Source organism: Herpailurus yagouaroundi, unplaced genomic scaffold (assembly GCF_014898765.1).
Source record: "Herpailurus yagouaroundi ecotype Mexico unplaced genomic scaffold, PumYag 166, whole genome shotgun sequence".
NCBI classification, from domain to species: Eukaryota; Metazoa; Chordata; class Mammalia; order Carnivora; family Felidae; genus Herpailurus; species Herpailurus yagouaroundi.
Window position 1 is genome coordinate 21,785,171 of NW_024412407.1, and position 17,706 is coordinate 21,802,876.

The 17,706-nt window shown below is 40.4% G+C and overlaps 1 long non-coding RNA gene and 1 pseudogene across 6 annotated transcripts in view; one reads left to right on the forward strand and one right to left on the reverse strand.

The window, feature by feature from the left end:
- The window catches only part of LOC121038799 (uncharacterized), a 67,361-nt gene that overhangs the window by 16,019 nt on the left and 33,636 nt on the right, over positions 1-17,706 (reverse strand). For all 6 annotated transcript variants that reach the window (XR_005794512.1, XR_005794509.1, XR_005794508.1 and 3 more), the window contains one exon: positions 428-503. This is a non-coding gene — a long non-coding RNA (uncharacterized LOC121038799). The remainder of the gene's footprint in view (positions 1-427; positions 504-17,706) is intronic.
- On the forward strand, positions 16,917-17,415 carry LOC121038796 (60S ribosomal protein L26-like; annotated as a pseudogene).

Consider the following 17,706-nt stretch of genomic DNA (forward strand, 5'->3'; position numbering starts at 1 on the left):
CCCTGTCTCATGATTTCAGAAAGCAGCAGCCGCAGGTCCCAGTCATGAGGGTAAACAACTGCTTCACTTATGCAACCACTCATACCCGTACAACCATTTCAGTGCAACACGCAATACATTACATGAGACAGTCAACACTTTATTATGAAATGGGCTTTGTATTAGATGATTTTGCCCAACTGTAGGTTAATGTAAGTGTTCCGATCACGTTTAAGGTGGGCTAGGCTAAGCTACGACGTAAGGCAGGTTAAGTGTATTAAATGCACTTTGACGTACAATCTTTTCAAGTTACAATGGGTTTGTCAGGTCATAACCCCATTATAAATCGAGGAAAATCTGTATTACACACAGAATGTCAAGAAATGTTGAAATGATTATTGGTTTTATTTATAAATTGCAAATACATATATGTTTATATATTACTCACCTTAACAACTATTGCCAATGCTCTCCATATTTCCTCCAAAGGATTCCTGGGCCCATTCCTTCCTTGGTCTTGTGCACTAAATTTCAGAGGAAAAAATCAAGGTTACACTTGAGTATAAGAGTTAAAGCTATAAAACTTCTAGAGAAAACTTAGGGAACACCTTTATGACCTTGCATTAGGCAAAGAATTTTTAAATAGGATACAAAAAGCACATAATTACTAAAATGGCTAAAAAAATTTAAGTTGACAATACCAAGTGCTGGCAACGATGTGGCAAAATTGGAACTCTCATACATTGCTTATGGAGTTGCAAAATGGCACAGGCAATTTGAAAAATACACTGACAGTTTCTTACAAAGCTAATCACATACTTACAGAATTTTTCAAGTATATAGCTTATTATTATTATTAGTGGCAATATAATAATACAGAACTCTGAATTTGAAGCTACCTTAAAGATTAACATGTTGCTTTTCAATGAGACAATCTTACAGTACCTCTTACTGTATTTTTTCTGCATTTAAATCGCCACCTAGCTGTCTCTTTTTCACCTCATTTGTCTCCTGTAAAGAAACATTCCCATTCTTTAAGCCTTTTAGTTACTTATCTTATATCCTCTTTAATTTCTCCTACATTCTTTCAGATGAGGAGAGAAAAAGTCGACACTAAGGAAAGGTTTCATCTTGTCTAAATATAAAAATACCATTTCAGTAAGATGATTACTAGGGAAAGAATGTAATAAAGTACTAGCAACATGTTTGAAGCTGCCTTTGGAAAATTAGCCACCCCTGCCCTTTCCCCCTGTCTGCTGGGGCTCTGAGGTTCGTCTTTGAACTCCCTGTGAATACAATGATGGTGCCAGGAAGGAATGAAAGGGAATGTGGATCTGGACAAATTGCCATTTGCTTCACTGTAGCATCTTGGAGATAATGACCCAAGAAAGTTAGAATCCATCATTCTGATGAGTCTGGGAAATAGAAATCTCCCTCCAGTCAACAGTTTGTACTCTTCTCGTTAGGTATTTAAAATTGTAATACAGAATAGGTCAGTCAGAGAAAGACAAATACCATATGATTTCATTCAGATGTGGAGTTTAAGAAACAAAACAAATGAGCAAAGGGAGAGAGAGAGAGAGACAAACCAAGAAATAGACTCTTTTATTTTTTTAATGTTTATTTATTCTTGAGACAGAGACAGAGTGTGAACGGGGGAGGGGCAGCGAGAGAGGGAGACACAGAATCTGAAACAGGCTCCAGGCTCTGAGCTGTCAGCACAGAGCCTAACGCAGGGCTCGAAGCCACGAACTGTGAGATCATGACCTGAGCCAAAGTCGGACACTTAACCGACTGAGCCACCCAGGCGCCCCGTCCAAGAAACAGACTCTTAACTACAGAGAACAAACTGATGGTTACCAGAGGGGAGGGGGTGGGGGGATGGGTGAAATTGGTGATGGGGATTAAGGCATGCACTTGATGAGCACCGGGTGATGTATGCAATTGTCAAATCACTATATTGTACACCTGAAACAAACATAACACTGTGTGTTAAATATACCAGATTCAAAACTTTTAAAAAATTAGGTTTTACCCAAAGAATGGTAAATGGAAAGTGGTAGAATGTTTTCAAATTGGAGGGAGTTAGATCTGGGTTCTTGTCCCTAATGCAATTAACCAGCGGGACACCTAGGGAAAATCATTTCATTTCTCCGGGTTTCAGATTTTCAGTTGTTAAGTGAAGAAGGGTCAGACTCAAAACTCCCTATGGTCCCTTTCAGGTCTTGCATTTCATGAGTTAGAGGTGTCATGAACATTACTAGAGTGAATTGTTCTCCTTTGTGGCAATCTTAAGAGCATTAACAGAAGTAACTACTCTTGCTTACTTGGGTCTCAAGAGGGAAGCACTTCAGTGACTCGAGAGGGTTGAAGAGATGGAACACTTCAAATTCCATTTTATCACACACACTCTTAAAGAAATCCTGAAATGGGGCGCCTGGGTGGCTCAGTTGGTTGAGCGACTGACTTTGGCTCAGGTTATGATCTCACGGTCCGTGAGTTCGAGCCCTGGGTCAGGCTCTGTGCTGACAGCTCAGAGTCTGGAGCCTGCTTTGGATTCTTTGTCTCCCTCTTTCTCTACCCCTCCCCAACTCATGCTCTGTCTCTCTGTGTCTCAGAAATAAATACATATTAAAAAAAATTATATCAAGAAATCTTGAAACAGATTAGTGGATAGCTTATAAATATGCAATTGGGTCACTTACAAAGCTACTGTCCATTTAAATATGTAGGAACTTCGGTGGGTTTTCTCCCCCCCACCTCTATTTTCTGAAACAAGTGATAGCAATTATAATTTAAGAAGGGTAGGTGTTGCCAGAGTTTAAGATTCTGTATTCTTTTTGGTGAACAAGATGATCAAAGAAGTAACCAATAGGGTCACCTGGGTGGCTCAGTCGGTTAAACATCCAACTTTGGCTCAGGTCATGATCTCACAGTTCATGAGTTCAAGCCCCACATCAGGCTCTGTGCTGACAGCTCAGAGCCTGGAGCTTCAGATTCTGTGTCTCCCTCTTCTCTGCCCCTCCCTCACTCGTGCTCTATCTCTCAAAAATAAATAAACATTAAAATTTTTTTTAATATTAAAAAAATTAAAAAAAAATAGAAGTAAACAATAGAAGATGATCCCATACTTTCAAAATCTTGATCTTAAGGTACTTTTTCCAAAAGAAAAGGACACTTTCTATGCAAGATATAAAAACCATGCCATTACAAAATCTATGGCTAGAGAATTCATGATGTTTTGAACTTCTTTTTTTTTTTTTAATTTTTTTTTTCAACGGTTTTTATTTATTTTTGGGACAGAGAGAGACAGAGCATGAACGGGGGAGGGGCAGAGAGAGAGGGAGACACAGAATCGGAAACAGGCTCCAGGCTCCGAGCCATCAGCCCAGAGCCCGACGTGGGGCTCGAACTCACGGACCGCGAGATCGTGACCTGGCTGAAGTCGGACGCTTAACCGACTGCGCCACCCAGGCGCCCCGATGTTTTGAACTTCTAAAGTTTAGAGTTTGCTTCTTTTTCTTCCCTGAGTGCCTCAGCAGCACATACCTGCGTGCAGCATTGCCTAGTAACTGTTTATTTATGGTGACTGTGGGGGTCATTTCTTTTTAGCTTAATTTCAAAACTAGAAAATTCGGAGACGAGACAGTGAATGATTTATTTCATTGATTATCAGTTTGGTTTCCATTGATTCTCAAACTTTCTGCATTCTTACATTTTTGGAGTACCAGCTTTAAGCAGCTGAAGTTTTATTTTTATTTTTTTAAGGTAGGCACCACACCAGGTTTGAGCTCACCACCCTGAGATCAAGAGTCGCATGCTCTCCTGAGTCAGCCAGGTGCCCCTAGATAGCTGGATTTTTAAAAAATTTTTTTTCAACGTTTATTTATTTTTTTGGGACAGAGAGAGACAGAGCATGAACGGGGGAGGGGCAGAGAGAGAGGGAGACACAGAATCGGAAACAGGCTCCAGGCTCTGAGCCATCAGCCCAGAGCCTGACGCGGGGCTCGAACTCACGGACCGCGAGATCGTGACCTGGCTGAAGTCGGACGCTTAACCGACTGCGCCACCCAGGCGCCCCATGGATTTTTAAAAATCTAGTCTGACATTTGCCTTCTTTTAATGGAAAAAATCAATACATTTTCATTTATTGTGGTTATTGAAATATTCGGATTATAGCTCTTTGTGTGACCTTTTCTGCCTCCCCTCCTCATATTGTTGCCTTTCAAATTCATGCAGTTTTCCTTTCCTCTTATTTGATTTTTTTCACGTATACTAACTCAAAAGTAATATACTCTGTTTTTTTTTAAATATACTCTGTTTTTTATTTTTGTGGTTATTCCGACTATTTTAATGGAATAGTTGTCAGACTTTAGTTATTCAGTATTTTTACTTTAAAAAAATGCAAAGCCCTTAGAATGTTTTAATTCTGACCACCCCTCACTATTTATAAGTTACTATCACAGTGTTTGAGGCCAATTATTACCACTGACTTTTATTACATTACGACCAATGTTATCAGTTATTACAAACAGTCACTGATGTCCTGATGTCTTTGAGCACCATTTCTTTTGCAACTGAGTCCTTCCTCTGAAACTCCTTCAGTGAGTTCTTTTGGTAGCAAAGTGTTTCAGTTTTTATTTGTCTGAAAATGTATTTTAATTCTCCCTAGTTCTTCAAGGGTATAGACTAATAGATTGACAGCTGTTTTATCAAAGCCTATCAAAGATATTATTCCACTATTTTCTGGCCTCCATCATTGCTGTTGAAAAGTCGGGTGTTGGCCTAATTGGTATTTCATTGTGAGTAATTATTATTCCATTGTGGGTAATGTGTCTTCTTTCTGCATGTCTTTTTATCTTTTGATGTTTGCAGCTGTAACTAGGTACAGACTTTTTTCCCTCTCATTTTGCTTTTTAGTTTGGTTTATTTTTACCAGACCTGTGTCTTTTAACAATTCTGTGAAGTTAGAGAGAACGAGAGAGAGAGAGAAAGAGAGAAAGAGAGAAAGAGAGAGAGAGAGAGAGAGAGAGAGAGAGAGAGAGAGAGAGAGAGAATCCCAAGCAGGCTCCATGCTCAGCTCAGAGACCCATGCGGGGCTGAATCCCATGGCCCTGGGATCATGACCTGAGCTGAAATCAAGAGTCACATGCTCAGCCAACTGAGCCATCCAGGTGCCTCTCTTTTGATCTTTTTATCAATTCAATTTTTGACTTCTAGAAATTTTATTTGCTTCCTTTAAAAATCTTTTCGTGCATCTCTAGAGTCTCATGTTCTTTCCTCATATTTTGAGTCTTCACTTCTATTCCTTTAAACATATTAGATATAGTTATTTTATATTCTGTGCCTGATAGTTCCAACATCAGAAGACTTTTGGGATCTTTTTTCCCTGTTGTTTCTGCCATCTCTTATTCATGGCACCTTGCTTCCTTATATTTTGCAATATTCAACTGAGTTATTCCTTTTCCTTGGATATTTATCTATGCAAATTTTTGAGGCCTGGATTTTATTTTCTTTTGCTAGACATCTAAGGAACAATATCACCAGTATGAATAACATTTTTTGCTTAACTTTGTTTTTTTGTTTTGTTTTGTTTTGTTTTGTTTTGTTTTTTGTATTTTTGGATCACAGTGACAATATGAATTCAGGCTGGAGGTCCCAGGGAGAGTCAGTCTGTTACTTGCTGTCAGAGAGTGCTTTGACTTGGTTTAAAGGTCTGAATATTTCTTACTTTCCTGCATCTCAGGAGTTTTAAAAGATATTTTTATCCAACATTTTATTTATTTTATTGGGAGAGTCATTTACAGCATCTAATCTGCCATATGTGATAGTCTGGATATGGAATAGTCTTATAAAATTCCAAGTTGATGCAATTTATTTTTGTCAGTAGCATTTCTTTTTTAAGACGAGGAGCCAAATGACAAAAAAGCCACACAATTTGGACCAAGTTTTGCAGAATGAATAACTGAGAATTTATCACCAGGTAAAAGAGACTGTGGCTCTAACTCTGTGACCTCCATGGCACATAGAATATGACACTCGCCAGCTTTCAGGATTCACTATCCTTAAGGTCTATAACCATTGACTTTGAAATGTGAAATGTGAGTTTTAAAAGAGACTTGGATGAAATTCCTCATAGTAACTTAATGTTAATAAACACGTTGTGTTGACTTCAGTGCAAGATCTACTCTGGGAGTGGTTCCTACCTGATATTGGATAGAAAGGAAGGCATAAAGTCCCACTGATGGATGTAACCAGCTGTGCTGTGCTGACCCCCAGAGAAAACATTTCTCTTGGCCTTCTTTTTTTCCCTTTTGACTTGATCAGTTACCCTGTAGTCAGAAACAGGTATTGTTTTCTGAGAATATTTCTAGAAAATAGTTCACTTAGGAAAGTCTGTGAATAAACTACTCTTAATGCCAATAGCAAGATGGTAAACACTGTGTCCTAGAAAAAGATAGAGGACTGTATCCTGTTTCTCCCTCCATGCAACACAATGAAACCTGCTGTAGTAAGAGTTCCTTGACCAAAGGAATTAAAAGAAGGAAGCCCTATACTCAGCTGATGCTTTATGTAGCCAATGTAGATCATGATTTCTTCCAGCTTAAAAATGTTTCATGTCTTTGATTTACTGCAGGCTGCTAAAGGAAATTTCCATTATCTCTGACAAAGCAGTAGCTGAATGTGGCCTCCTCACTATAGGGAGGGTAGCTCATGGCCAGTGATGGCACCCTGCCTCCCCCAGGTCCTGATCAGGAAATCTAGAATGCTGGTCAGAGAGACCACTCGCGCCGTTCAGAGTGCCGGTATAAAAATCTCACAAGCAGCAAATGGGTGAAGGGGAATGGGAGATACAGGCTTCAGGTTGTGGAATGATTAAGTCATAGGAATAAGAGGCACCGTATAAGGAGTATAGTCAATGATATTGTAATAACAATGTATTGGCTAGAGGGTAGCCACCCTTGTGGTGAGCTTAGCATGAAGTCTAAACTTGTGCAATCACTATGTAGTATACCTGAAACTAATGTTACATTGTGTGTCAACTATGCTCAAAGACAAAATCTCAAGTAGCAGCTTATTCACTGACTGAGTTCCCACTGTGGTCTGGCATTGTTGCCACGGATGCGAGAGTGAGCAAAACAATCCCATCTGTGCCATCCGTAGGGACAGTTCACCGTCGTCCTCTGGTGGGGGACAGATGAAAAAAGACAATTCCATTATTACAGTTTAATGAGGGCCTGCATAGGAGAGGTAGAAACTGCTATCTAAAGTGTCTCTATGTCCACTTTGTTGGTTTCACATTGAGCTTTTCAGCCCGAATTGTAATACATGTCACAACAGAGCATATAAAATGGCACACTGGAAATTGTCTCCCTAACATAAAAGAGACATGGATGGTGGGGGAGGGTGGGGTGGGAAAGGGAGCAAGGAATGATGTGATGATGAAAATACTATAATCACTTGACCCTTTTTGACCTTTCAGAGAAGTCTTAAATATGTTAATATCAAGGGAGGCCACTCAATACATGAAACATTGGTACATTTGTCTGACATAAAGTGGGAAAAGGAAGTAAAGAAAACTTTTAGTTTGGAACTAAGGAATCAAATTTTAGTATATTTCCATGTTCACAAAAGTCTTATTTTTAAAATTAATTCCTTATGTAAAGAATATTTTTAAGGCGATGAAAATAACCCTGTATGATATCATAATGCTGAACACATGTAATCTGAACACATGTCATTATACATTTGTCCAAACCCAGAGAATATGCAACACCAACAGTGAACCCTAACGTAAATGAGGGACTTTGGGTGACTATGATGTGTCAATATTGGCTCATCCATATAATGAATGCATTGCTCTGAGGTGGGGGGCTGTTGTGATGGGGCACACTATGCATGTGTAGGTGCCGGAAGTATATGTGAAATCTGTACCTCCCTCTCAATTTTGCTGCAAACCTAAAGCTGTTTTAAAAATAAAGTTTTGATTCAAAAAAAGAATACTTTCCATCTTGGATGTGAGCTCTGAGCACCCCCCTTTATAATACAGCCATGTAAGGAAATATACACTACAGACTAAAAAGCCCATCAATACACAGGCTCCTTAGCACTCAAGAATGTTGGGAGTTTTCTTAGGGATAATAGTTAGGTAAAGCTTAGCAGTCTTGCTGGAGCATTAAGACCATTTTATCTCCTTCAGAAGCCAACCCTGAGTGCTGGCTTATGGCACCAGAGGCCCCCCTACACGCACCTTGTATTGGGTTCTTGCTGCTTGCCAGTACCTGGACTTCCCTGTGTTCTCTCTGCTTGAGCTCTGGGCATAAAACCAGAGTTTGATAGTTAAGTATTTTGGCGACTGTCTCCCTGGTGACTGTGGTTGGAAATAATCTTTGACCTTTCCTCTATTGTTTATAGTGAAAACCTGACTCCAGGCTTACAAGCTTTCTTCTGCACTTTCCTGGAAAAGCAAGGTTGCCATATTTTCTCTTGGGCCCTGGCCATCTGGCCCACTCGCCATGCATTGTTTTCTTGGAGCAGGAGATCAGGGCAACCACCATTCTCCAGAGGGGAAGCAGGTGAAGGGAGGTGGGGGAGTGGGAAAGCCTAGTTAAGGAATATTGTGAGCACAATGCTTGCCAGGATAGCCTGGTATGATGAGAAATCTTTACTTTTTCATATCTTCTACCATATTCTTCTGCTCTGTGTGCCTTTCTCATCACTAGTCCTATCTAAAATTTTGACACTTAATTTCTCTTACTGAGAAAAAAAGTCTGTATTTAGTTAAAATCATCACATTATTGAGAGACCTAAGTTTCAAGTACCTGGCCCTTTGCTTCACACTGTCAGGTCACAAGGTTAAGTTGTCTTAACAAACGGGACATAAAAGAGGGTTTTCATGAGTCCTAGGAAAATGAAATGTTATTTCTTAGGATACAGACTGTATATGGGATGTTGTGTGCAAACTCTGGGTGCTGGTGATAGTCGATGTGAGTGGAAGTGAGTTAGGCATCAAGGAAAGGAGGGATATTACATAAAAGGACATACTCAGCCTATCTCATACATTTTGCTTAGGGCAAAATTAGCACCCATCACTTAGCATACATTTACCCAGAGGTAATTTTCCTACTTACCAGCAGGGGGGTGTAGCGTATGGTAGTCAGGTGATTGTAGTTTTGTTTTCTTTTTTTTAAATTTATTTATTTGTTTTGAAAGAGACAGTGTGAGCTAGGTTAGGGGCAGAGAGAGAGGGGAGAGAGAATCCCGAGCAGGCTCCACCCTGTCAGTGCAGAGCTTGACATGGGGCTCAGTCTCAAGAACCGTGAAATCATGACCTGAGCCAAAATCAAGAGTTGGATGCTTAGCTGACTGAGCCGCTCAGGAACCCCAGGTGATTGCATTTTGAAGTCTCCTTGTTAAGTAGGAAAACCAACTGGCTGTTCAGCATTAATTTGGGGACCTTGGTTTTGCACGTAACCTTTGAACAAGATGAAACTTCATGCGGATTTTTATTGGTAGTTTAAATAGCTTGTTAGACTTTTATTTTTTTTTTAAAGTAAACTCTACCCCCCAAAATGGGGCTTGAACCCACGATCCCAAGATCAAGAGTTGCAAGCTCTACTGACTGAGCCAGCTAGGCACTTCAAGATTTTTATGGTTGTTGTTGATTCCATGACAGGTTCAATTTTCACTAAGTTAAAAAGGTATTCATTCCCGATTCCTTTTTTTTTTTTTTCTGTTTGGTTTCTAGTTGGCTGGTTTCAGTTTTTTTTTTTTTTTTTTTTTTAAATTTTTTTTTTCAATGTTTTTTATTTATTTTTTGGGACAGAGAGAGACAGAGCATGAACGGGGGAGGGGCAGAGAGAGAGGGAGACACAGAATCGGAAACAGGCTCCAGGCTCCGAGCCATCAGCCCAGAGCCTGACGCGGGGCTCGAACCCACGGACCGCGAGATCGTGACCTGGCTGAAGTCGGATGCTTAACCGACTGCGCCACCCAGGCGCCCTGGTTTCAGTTTTTAAACTTACCTTCAGGCACATTTGTCCAGTCATGTGAAGTTCCAGGTAAGCATGGCTTCTTCCACAGGAATCAAATCTGGCCCTTTTCTGTATCCCTACATCCAAATCCTACTGGTTCTACTTTCAAAATATAATATATTCCTGAATCAAGTATGTCAACATTACCATCTTAGTCCAAAACGCCATACCTATTTCCTAGACCATTGAACTAACCTTGAAACAGGTTTCTTGTCCTTTGCTTCCCACCCACCCAGCTGTCAGGTTGAGCTACTGAGTCTCCAAAGGTTCAAATGATAATTTTTTTTTCAAAGCACTCATCTTGGTGGTCACCTCCCTTCCCCCAATTACTTTTTGCCTTATCTGGATGGTCATCCTTGGGTCATCCCCTGACAAGTGATGCATGGAAACTAGAGATTGCATCATGTAAGAACAAATTGCTGCTGTGGAGTGTAGAGTTATGAAAGGAATATTCTAGCTCATGTTTTTTTGCAAAGGATTTTTGCAAAGGATTTCACCAATAAGGGACTCTCCCCTTAAAAACTTATGCTTCAAAATAAACAAATTCCAGGACAAAAGTTTAAGGTGATCAAAGACTCCCAAGGGTATAAGCAGAAGGTCACATAACTTATGAGGAAGAAGGTCCAGGAATTATCAGGCAAAGATAGACTTGGGGCTATATAAACTAATACGATGACTTCAATAAATATGGTAGCATTAAATACAGGGTCAGGTTGAAAGGAACATTTGTCTTAAAGGAATTTCTTTTCTTCCTCTAGATTTCTTTTTGCAGGCTTCAAGTGCTGTTCCCTTCTCCAGCCGATCTCAAGTATGACTGTATGCATTACATCTATAACTGTAGCAAAATGAATGCCAGTCTGCAAACTCCACTGTGTCAGAAATCTACATTTATTTTTTTTATAATCTAATTTCTGTTTTAATCCCTCATTCCTCCAATGCAGCAGAAGTTAATCTCTGCTAAATTGGGCTAAACTGAGGATTTCCTACCACCCTTCCTAGAGTTGCCTCTAATTTCTGGAGGATGTTCCAAGTGACAAGAGGTGGGGCATGGGGGATGTCGGTCGGGTTTGAAGCTGGCCTCTGGCCATCATCTGTCCCATGCTGGCTGGCATCCACTGTGATGCCCAACAAGGGGAACATAATACCTCCACCCCCTGCGGCTCCCACAGGGACTCCCTCTTAGCTATCTGTTGGCCCCACCTGATGGTCGTTTCTCTTTTAGGCCATTCTTGCTCTTTCCCTTTGATCTGAGAACACACAAACCCATCTGGAGCTTCAGTAATTCCCCCCACTTGAGTGGGTGGGGGAGAAGGGGAGGGGACAGCCCCTGTTCAGAGGCTACATGAGCACTATGCTCTGACTTCTTTCTAGCATGTCTCCTTTCACCACACCTGGGAAAGCTTTGTGTAATCTTGGGTGAGAACTCATTCTCTAAATTACCAAGTAAACTTATATACCTTATTTATGCCCTGCATATTTTCCCATTCTCCTTGCGGCCTGAAGTTTGAAGACTTAAAAGCCAAAAGAAATTCATTTTTCCTCTGCTGTTAACCTCTTCTGCCCGGGGGTAACAGAACTCAGAATAATCTATCTGCTGTTTGAAAGAGGGTAATAATGAAGAAGTGGAGAAAATATTAGGGGGAAACATTGACTAATACTTTAGTATTAGTGGTATCCTACCTCATACTGATCAATTCCCTAAACAGAGGTAGCTGGAATAGCCTCTGAAACAAAGACTAAATGTTTGGATGTATGCTAACTGATACATATAAGCTCTAATAAAATACATAGGCGCTCGTAAGAAAAAATATTATTTGTAACAAATGGAAATTATTGAGGATACAATTAGATTACATGGGGTCCATCTGCTATGATCTGACCTTGGAACCTTAGGTTAATTGCTTTACCTTTTTTAAAAAAAATTTTTAAACGTTTATTTATTTTTGAGAAACACAGAGAGAGAGAGCAGGAGTAAGGGAGGGGCAGAGAGAGAGGGAGACACAGAATCTGAAGCAGGCTCCAGGCTCTGTCAGCACAGAGCCTGATATGGCGCTCAAACTCATGAACCGTGAAATCATGACCTGAACCGAAGTCAGAGGCTTAACCGACTGAGCCACCCAGGTGCCCCGATTGCTTCAACTTCTAAGAATGGCTTTTCTCATTTGTAAAGTGGAATAATAACTCTACTTCACAAGTTTTTAGTAAGATTTAAATTACACTAAATAACCAAGATGATGCATGATAGTCACTCAATAAATGCTTGTTCTTTCATTCATCCATCCATTCGTGTGTTCATCCTTTCTTTCATCAGGTATACATGCCTTACTCCTGTAATAGTAAGGCTATAGACACTGTTAAAAAACTTTTTGCAATATGAACAAACACCTGTTGGGTAAAGGGTGTGACTCTGACCTGGCCATTTGTCTCGACCGTAATAGACATATGCCCCAAGTAAGATCAGTGAAGGTAAGCCATAAATTCACTATTCCCACGGATCTGATGCACAATACTCATGACCAGGATCTTCTATTGCCCCTAATGGTTTCTAGTAAATGAGCTTTGTGCAGAAATAGTACCTTTCATGACCAAGAGCCTTTAACTGTGCTATTGTAGACAATAGCATCCCCCTCACCTCTTCTCTGAGTGTTACCAATGACATTTTCCTGGCTTCACGTAAAGAGTTGAATGGGATAAAATCTAACGCACAGAGCAGAATTCATAACTATTCTTTTTGTTTTAATTGATGTATAGTTTTCATACAATAAAATGAACAGATCTTAAGTATTCAATTCAGTGAGTTTGGCAATTCCATACACCCATTCAGCAACCACCCAAAACAAGAAGTTAACATTTTCATCACCCCCAAAATGACCCTCATGCTCCTTTCTAGTCAATCCCCATTATGGCAGAATTTTTTATTGTAAAATCTCCCAAATGTTCTTAGGGATGTCTTCTACTTAACATTTGTACTCTCACAACTCTCTTCCATTGGAAGTAAACTAATGAGAGGCTTGCATGCATCCTATCAATATTCAGAACTATTCTATGTGGTAGGAACTATTACTTCTTCTATTTTACACATGAGAAAACTGAAGCTTAATGAGATAGAATAATTTACCCAAAGGCCAAACAGCTCTTACTTCCTCAAGGTCTCCACATCTCTTACTCTCAGAGCTGGGACTTGAACTCAGATTGGGCTGATTCTAGAACCTGACTTGTAAATCACTATGCTAAAGAGCAGATCCGTCCTGAGGTGTAGCTAACAATTGCAACTTTCCTGGGTCGGGATTCTGTGCATCTGTGATTTTGACAAAAGGAGAAAAAGTAAGTTGGTTGATTTAATACTTTCCATTTCTTTCATGAGATCCTTATAAGCTCTGTTACTCTTTCATTAACTTGTGCTACAAGATTTGTACCAGTTGACTGTTAAGAACCATGATAGAGATCATGATGATGATGACGGTTATGAAGGAAAACATTTTTGAACACTGACTATGTGGCAGGTGCTATGTAAAACACTGCCTCTAAATTTCTTGATTTAGTTCTCCTAATGACTTTCAGGGTAGGATCTGTTATTAGCAGTGTTGCAAACTAAAAATTTGCAGCTTAGAGAGCCTGAGTGACTTTGCCCAGTCCTGCACAGTGAGAAAGGGGTAGAGCTCACTCTGAATCTTGTCAGGCTGGCCTGAATGCCTGTATCTCATCCACCGCTGAAAACAGCCTGTTAATCCTCTATGTATGTCCTCAGTCTTGTTAATAAAGAATGGTCTTGGTTCCTGCCTGAACTGGATTTCACCAGTATAAATATGTGAGTGTGAACTCTGCCAGCTGGCTCGCTTTTAGATAAGATCCTGTTAGTCCCAAACACTTAGCTCCACCTGTCTTCAGAAACTTGGAAAACAGCTGGCCGTTGGCCAAATTGTGAGGTAGATGAAATTTGTCTTAGGCATTTGATCCTCCTCTGCACTCTGCCCATCCCCTCTGAGTATCCTGTCAAACAAAGACTCTTCTTTCAATTCCTGGAGCCCAAGTCTTCCCAGAATTACTGAGTCCTTCAGCCTCTGTCTGTCAATGTGTTCAGACCCTCTGATACGCCTCTGACTCCTCCCCTGCCCCAGCCTGTTGATTTTCCCGTCCGTAGCTGAACAAAGTTTATTCAAGCTTTCCCACCCAAGCCTGTGCGAATGTCCTCCTGGAGGGTTGGTGAAGGACCTCCAGATGCCTGAGGCTTTCTAGAGCTAGGACCCCTACTTATTTTGGCAACCTCGGTGGTGTGGCTCCCAGGACTGATTGGAAAGGAAGACAAGGCAGCTTTAGTGGTAACAACAGCCAATCATATAGCATTGAATCTAAATACTTAATATGTTGTAATTTATTTAATCCTTACAAGAGTCCTATGAGGTCTTAGTCAAGGCTCCAGCAAGAAAGAGGAGGCACACACAGATGGAATTCTGAAGAGAATTGAAAGCAGAAACTATTTGCAGATGTGTAGGCAGATTTGAGGGAATCAGTCAGGGATATTGAAGCACCCAGCAAACTAGCTGCCTTCAGAAGCTGTTCCCACTCACAGGCTGAAAAGGGGAGCGAGGAAATGGTGTAACTAGGGCCTGATGAGGAGCTATTCTAGGAAGAGCTATTTTGAGAAACCGTCTGCAGTCATGGAGAGATGTGGCCAGAGCCTTGGTGGTGTGACCAAGGTGGTGTGGTCTTGGTGGCCATCTCTTGGGGTGAGATGGCAGGTGAAGTGAATAGTTTGGGGTCGATGAGGTGTTGAGGGAACAAACACTCTAATGTTCCCTTCCATCTTCCAATTTCCCTGTGGCTGAAACAACTAGAAGCCTGACATCAAGGGAATCTCAGTGATATAGGCTTGAAGTATCAGTCACCATGGGGCTCAGTATGGGGCAAAAGGACAGAGAATAACCAGTCCATGAAGAAGCTGTGGCACAGAGAGATTAAGCAACCTGTCTTAAGTCACACAATTAGGAAGTGGCAGAACCAGGATCTGAACTGAGGTTGTCACATCTGGTCTGGTGTGGAGGGGTTCTCCCACACTTACATAGTGTCTTACAGTTTTCCCAAATGCCTCCGGGAAAGAAAGATTTTAGAAGGCTTATGCAGAAGTTATTTTGGAGCAGGTACCCCAATCATATTATTCCTACTGAATTGGAATCAATTCTAGGATCAGGCATTTGGTACTCAATAATGGATGGCACTGTTGGAATGAATCTGGGCCAACCATGGAAACTCACATGGGTCTTATGTCACTGGCCACAGAGAGGAGCCCCTATTACAGAGAAAAAGTTCCATTCATCTGTTCAAAATGTCCCTGTACACAACAGACCTCTGGAAGAAATGACTTCATGACAGATACAGGTAACACTAGTAGGCCTTGACCAGTTCAATGGGTTAATGACAACTAACATGGTCAAGTTTATGAAACAGAAAGATCAGGAAATAGTAAGTTTGTCAGAAAACCGCTGATAAGATGGGGAGAATCATTCTGCCTCAACATAGGAGAAACTGAGACTTGTGGTTTCTGTGTGAGAGAAGCCAGTACTCAATTTGAACTTCTGAAAAAAAAAAAAAAAAAAGAAAGAAAGAAAGAAAAAGCCACCCACCTGGGTTGAACCCAATCAAGGCAGACCAAATGATAGAAAATACAATCATTGTGTGGAGACATTTCCTGTGAAATGAGAGGACGAGGTATGGAAAAGCACTCTTTTGTGAAAAAGAAAAGTCAAAGAAATGAAATGATTAGAACACATCTTTTCATATTAAAGAAGGAAAGCTCTAATGATAGCCTTTTATTTTATTATCTTATTTCTAATTAAGTTTTTGTTTTCTCCTTTGTAAAATTAGGCAGTGAGCTGACACTTTTTATATAAACCAGACAACGGCTTCTGTGAAGGAAAATGGTGAGGCTGGAAAGAGAGTGGAGGCCCAAGATGATGCACCAGAGAGTAAGAAAAATACCATACCAATATTTCTTGTGTAATTCAGCAACAAAAATGTGTAGCATGTAATAGGATACTGAGGCTTCGCATTATTGCTATAATTTGAGAAGCAAAGTGGTCTTACCAACCTAGCAGTCCTATGATAGAACCCTGTGAAAAGTAAATGACGTGCACTCAGCTTTTGATCAACTGAATATTATATGCCTAGAGAATGCTCTTTTCTACTAGACATTTTTCTCTCCTACCCTTTGTTCAAAGAGTGTTCTCTTAAAATTCTTTCCTATTAAATTATTTCAAATGTGGACATTGGCTTTAGGGAAGAAATTTTCATTATTTGTCAAAAGGGTATAATTTAATTGGCTTAACAGTCTTTCTAGAAGTTAGCAATTTCCAGGAGTTGGTTATTAACAATGTTTAGTATACAGTAGGGTTTCAGATTACAGTTGGTTTGTTACAAGCCGTAAATACTGGAGGCATACTATATATAAATAGACATGCATACATGAGGAATGCACTCCCTATCTTCCTTTCCTCTGGACTCCAGATTTGTTGGGATTCTGTGGGACTGACCACGTGGGGGTAGAGACCATAAAAATTTGTCAGAAGGGCTCCATTTGAGCAATGATATCAGGAAAGGAGAGTCAAAAAGGTATATAGTCTAATGTACATGTATCTAATCCTCCCAAGGGCTGGGAGTTTATACTTGCATTTAAAAGTAAAGAAAGTGAGGGGCGCCTGGGTGGCGCAGTCGGTTAAGCGTCCGACTTCAGCCAGGTCACGATCTCGCGGTCCGTGAGTTCGAGCCCTGCGTCAGGCTCTGGGCTGATGGCTCAGAGCCTGGAGCCTGTTTCCGATTCTGTGTCTCCCTCTCTCTCTGCCCCTCCCCCGTTCATGCTCTGTCTCTCTCTGTCCCAAAAATAAATAAACATTGAAAAAAAAAATTTAAAAGTAAAGAAAGTGAAAATTAAGGAAGTGCTGGAGGCCCAAATGAAGTTCAATCCCTTTGTGGCCTCTGACCAGAGCAAGAACTATAAAAGGCATTTCGACATACCTTCCCACATGCACAGGAAGATTATGCCTTCCCCTCTCTCCAAAGAGCTGAGACAGAAGTACAACATTTGATCCATGCCCATCTGAAAGGATGATGAAGTACAGGTTGAGTGAGGACACTACAAAGGTCAGCAAATTGGCAAAGTAGTCCAGGCTTACAGGAGGAAATACGTCATCTACCCTGGTGAGAGAAGGTGAATGTCACAGCTGTCCATGTGGACATTCACCCTGGCAAGGTAGTTATCACTAGACCAAAACTGGACAAAGATGCCAAAAAGATCCTTGAACGTGAAGCCAAATCTCACCAAGTAGGAAAGGGAAAGGGCAACTATGAGGAAGAAACAATTGAGAAGATGCGGGAATAAAGTAATGTGATATATGACTTTAAATAAAAACTTAAAATGAAAAAAAAAATAAGAATGTGATAAGAATACCACCATCCAATTTGTAAAATAAAAGATTAAATTGAATAATGTCCTTAATGATCCTAGAACTGGTTTACCTTTAAAATACTATTTAAGCCAAGGGCATTTGTTCACAATTAATACATACAGGAAGTGGCCATGAGTATGGTCTGTAACCATTCAGAAATAAAGTATGATCAACATCGTTTTCCTATCAGATTTATATATAGTGGTGTGGTTAATGGGATAGAGAAGAAAAAAAAAGGAGATTAAAAGTAAGCT